The sequence below is a fragment of the Peromyscus californicus genome, unplaced genomic scaffold (genome assembly GCF_007827085.1).
Source record: "Peromyscus californicus insignis strain IS unplaced genomic scaffold, ASM782708v3 Scaffold_12__1_contigs__length_115047231, whole genome shotgun sequence".
NCBI classification, from domain to species: domain Eukaryota; kingdom Metazoa; phylum Chordata; class Mammalia; order Rodentia; family Cricetidae; genus Peromyscus; species Peromyscus californicus.
In genome coordinates this window covers 69099290-69104274 of record NW_026294413.1, presented here as the reverse complement: position 1 = coordinate 69104274, position 4985 = coordinate 69099290, and positions in this window count along the sequence as shown.

The following is a 4985-nucleotide window of genomic DNA, read 5'->3' as shown; positions in this document are numbered from 1 at the left end:
GGAAGGTACTGAGCCGCTGGGGGAAGAAAGAGAGGGTCTGGCAGCCTGGCTTCCGGAAGAATCATGACCTGCTGTCTGCAGGGGAAACCGCGGGCATTCTTACCTGGCTAAGCTTTTCACAGAGAATCCTGAAGAATTTGAACCACAGCTGGAACGAGGCACCACAGAGGTGCAGCCGGACAGGCAGGAAGATGATGAGATGAGAGAAGAAGAGAGAGATGGACTCAGAGATCCTGACTAGAACAGGCCAAGATAGGGAGGGAGGCAGATAAGAAAGGACACCAGACGGCTGAAGCTGTGGCTTGCTGGTAGATCGCTTATTTACTACGCATGAAACCCTGGGTCTGATTCCCAGCACCGTGACATAGGAAAAAAAAAAAAAAAAAAAAAAAAAAAGGAAGGATAAAAAGGAAAAGGAACAAAAGGTGGAGTGAGAAATGGGTGGGAAAGGAAGAACACACGAGAAGGCAAGGCAGACAGACAGACAGACAGACAGCAGAGAAGCACGATCAGGGCAGATCTTGCTGAAAACCAAGAGGCAAGATAAAACCAAACCAAGGGGAGCAGGCATCCACAGGAGGAGAAGGAAGGGCAGTGTGTGAGGGAAGGGGTGTCTGGTGTTCCCTGCGGAACCCCTGCCAGGGAACTTCCCAGGCTGGCAGAAAAGCTCCCTAGCAGATCCCTGACTGACCTGAACCCCACTCCCAGGGAAGGCAGTCTCCTTCTAGATGGAAACAAGTCTGGTGAGGCTGGAGAGCCCCCACCCACAACTCCCTCTTACCTGGGCTGGAGAAGTCTCTGATGGCTCTCAAAGCTCCAGCTCCTTTATATCCTGTTTTGTGTGCCTGCTGCCTAAATTTGGAGTCCATCTGGAGGGACCCTCCCCGCCACTTCTCTCCTGGCTCCTCCCCCTTTGATCCCTTGGCTCTGGAGGTGACAGGAGGACAGCAGGGCCCCAAGGTTTGCCCATGAAAGGTCTGTTGCCCTAGCCCCTCTGGCTCCAGGGCCTTTTTTTAGTCCTTGGGCACATTCCTCCTCCCCAAAGGGCCGATGGGCAGAAGGAGAGACAAGACTGTCGCACACCACCTCCCCTACCCACATGGCCCTTACCTCAGTTATTTTTAATCTGAAGGGTGAATTGAGCACACTGGGTGAGGGTCACCTTCTCTTACAGGCCTAATATTTATCCTCTGCCTTCGACTCACAGGCTCCCTCCCTTCCCCTTTCCACCCTGGTTATCTGCACAGTTTCAGGCTGAGGGGTATCTCCTACCCTCTCAGACCTGGAGCTCCACAGTGCTAGATCTCAGAGTCAAAGTCAAGATGTCCGGGGGTGGCGGGGGTGGGGGGATCCATTGCTCAGGTGCATGACTCCATTTCCCTTTGTTAGGAATAGAATTCTCTCCCTCTGTCTTCGTCTCTCTCCTTAATCTGTTCAGATGCTGTCTACGGTCTCTGTTGCCTATGTCTCTAGACAGGTATCCTCCAAAGGCCTTGCTACCTCCGTTTGGGGACACATACAGTCTTCATCCTATTCTCAATTCTTCCCAACACGCAGGCCATCATCCAATCTCTTTAAACCATAGGAGGGATTCACCCCACTCTGCCTTGGGCAATTTACACACAAACCTAAAGTCTAGTAGCTTCCCATACAGAATCGAACAGCTGCACATCCACGCCTATTTTCAGCCAATCCCCCCCCACACACACACACAAAACTTCACACATTAACCCAGTTAAGCTTGCAGATCTTCTTTTTTGCTTCTACACATGCCAGTGCATATATCTGCACACCCATGGTTTGGACACATAAGTTTTTTCTCTCCCTCTGCAACTCTCCACTCCTGATGGGAGATGGGAGGGTGGAAAGGCCAGAGGTGTTAATCCTGGGGCTCAGGGAGAAGGGGTGTAAGTGGGGGGTTGCTCCCTTCCGCCTCTCCAGGCTGCCAGAGGATGCAGGTGCTGCTTGGGATGGCTGGCAGGGGCGCCTGGCAGGCCCAGGGATTTATACCAATTGGCCCCAGGCTCTGAATTCCATGGGTGGGGGCTCTGCAGACTTCCCTGTGCCCAGGTAGAACTCTGGTGCCCCTTTCTAACCTCCTGGGGCTTACACTCACATGCCCTTCTTTGTGGCACCCTCAAGCACCCAGGCCCTAGAGGCACTCCCTGTCCTTCAGGGCTGCCATTTCTCAGAGACCGTAGGTGTTAGGTCTTTAGCAGGTTATGTCTGTTACAACTAAGCAGACATTGTGTTCAGGCGACAAAGCCGGACTCCCCTGCTCTGGCTTTCCCCTACACCCTCACACCCAGGAACACCCGCCCAGCTCCCAGCTTCCACCCTATCGACTGTCACCTCTCAATATAGCTCCAGAGTGTGGAGGTGGCTAGGACACACAGCGGTCAGTTTCTCTGGGTAGGGCACTCTCAGTCAGTGATGTGGCATCCTCCCAAGGTCACCAGCCCCTAGGACAGTTCACTGCCCCATCGTGGTGGGCTCAGGGACATACACTTCTCTCCAGGGGTCTTAGAGCTTGTACACAGTGCTCTTGAAGGGACCTGAGCCAACCCTGCATTCCCATCTGAAGGCTACTATGCCAAGTGATTGTTCTCCGACAATGCAAGCCACCTGTCTGCAGCTGGGTCACCGCAGGTCACTTGAGGCCCCTGTGCTGCATGGTTAGCCTATGGCCTAATATGTCACTGCCTGGTTTCAAGGTCCTGAGGACGTGATAAGGGACTGAGAACATTGGGCCAGCCTGGGTCAGGTCCAAGTGACAAAGACCAGGCTCTGTCCTCAGGGAACCCTGCGTGCCAAGCAGGCCAAACTTGGTATAGGTAGTGGGGGCTCACGGGAGATTGTGGGCACGGAGTTCCCATTGTCTCCTATGGAAGATTCGACAAGGAAAGAGTTAACTCAGTTCTGGGCCCTCTTGTGCGGCCTGGTTTGCCCTCTTCTTCCTTTCCTAGGCCCCCTTCTCTCCTCTGGCTCTCACATACTCTTCTCAGCTGCCTCCCAAACCAGCCCAACAGTCTGAGGAAAGTTCTGGAGTATGTGGACACAGATGGAAGTGCTGGTCACAGGTGAGAGGGACCCAAGGGCCGAGCTGGCCTTTGAGATGCAGTCCAGCCCTTTGTTACCTGGCTTCCCATGTCTCTGTCCGTCCCTGTGTCTACCTTCTGTTCGCTGTCGCAAAACCAGACCTCGTCTCTGCTGTGCCGGGGCTCACACCAGGGCTCTGCCTTCTGCGGGCTGATCTCGTGGAGCGCTCAGCCTGGCTTGTCCTCGCTTCCGTATCTTGCCCCAGGTCCTTCCTCGGCTCTCTCCAGCCTCCCTTCTTCTTGGCTTCCACGATTTACAACTAAAGGTAGCCTGAGCTTTCCCCTTTACGGTGTCGCCTCCAGTGCCTCCAGATTCTCTGTTCCAGGCTCCTCTTCATCGTCCGTCCTCACCCATTCTCAGCATCTCCCTTCTATGGAGGCTCTACCTGTCCTTGACCCCCTGTCTGCGCCCAGCCTGGGTACCTTTGCAGCATCTTTCCTGGCTACCTTTGCAGCATCTTTCTCTCTTGCTCTTTTAGGCTCTGGCCCTTATCTTTCCTGGGCTTCTCCACACGCCTCCTTCTTCCAGTGTGATCCTCTTTTGACCCCACCGATCTCTTCGCTGCTGTTCAAGTCTGTTCTAGGGAGAGGAATGGTTTTGGAGAGGGAGAAGGGGTGAGGGTAAGAAGAAGAAGTGTGGAGGACCTGGGCTCTTTCTGCAGCTTCTCTCTGCCCAGGATCCCTTTCTTTTCTGTTTCCTCTGCTCAAGCCATCCCTGGGTTCCCCATCTCTTCTGATTAGGCCTTTCCTTTTTCCTTCCTTACTACATTCTCTCTTCTCCTTCACCTGCTGTTCTTGCTATTGGACCCCCCCATCCTCAGTACAGGGCCCATGCTCTCCGCCTCAGCTCTCAGCGATTAGAGACCAGGGAGAGTTGATGAGCAGGAGTCAGGCCATACACAAATGTGTCTATGGGAATGGTTGAGGGGAGATTCAGGCCAGGGCTGAACCAGGTTCCTAGAGATGGATTAAAATCCCATTGTTTCCCAGACCCACATTCCTAAACCTGCCCTCAGCAGCCCAGCTGTGGGAGAATGCCAGGGGAACTAGACTTGCTTAGCTGGAGAGGACTTGCTTGCTCTTTTTTTCTACCTCTAGGCCCTTCCACGATTAGTCCCCCTCCTTCCAAAATCTGGTCCCTCTGTTGCCCACTTCTTCTTGAGATGGCTTGCCACATATGGGCCAAACCTCATCTTCCAGCTGCTGTAGAGGTAAAAAGCTTTGCAAATGGAAGTCACAGTAGGGAAAATGAAGGGGAAGAAGTGAGTACCATAAAGGAACTGAGTCCTGGGAGGATGGAGAGAAGGAAAAAAGGTAGGCCAAGGTTACTGTCCTCCTGCTTAAGTGGGAGGGACATGGGCCACCGTGGATGGCTATGTTTAGAACAGCATGTGACTACATCTGTGATCCCGTGTCCTCTCAGAGATCTACCTAGGATGGGGTCTAAGGGGACATTACCACATCCTAAGACTGAAAAGTCACTGGTCAGCCCCTGTATTCTGGGCCTCGTCCCATGGTCCAACTCTGAGTTCTGTCAGTGTGGGGAACTGATTCGAACTGGCATGTAAGTGTGTGATAGATGGGCTCAGTGCTCCAAGTCTCCAAGTGAGTTGGGAGGCTCCTCTGGATGCTATTTCAACCTGACAGCCACTGGACGGGGGGGGGGGGGGGGGGGGGGGGGGGGGGCTGAAAGGAGAGGTGTGGCACTTCTTGCTAGGGTCTGCTGGAGGGGGATCCAGGGACCAATGCTGCACCAGGAAGACTCAGAGCTTCCCAGGGTCCTGGGGGAAGGCCTTGGCTTTTGAAGATGCCCCTCCTTCTTGCAAGCCCCGCCTCCCCACCCCAGAGCCCCAGGGCTGGAAGTCAGTGAAGAATGGAGGCAGGGTC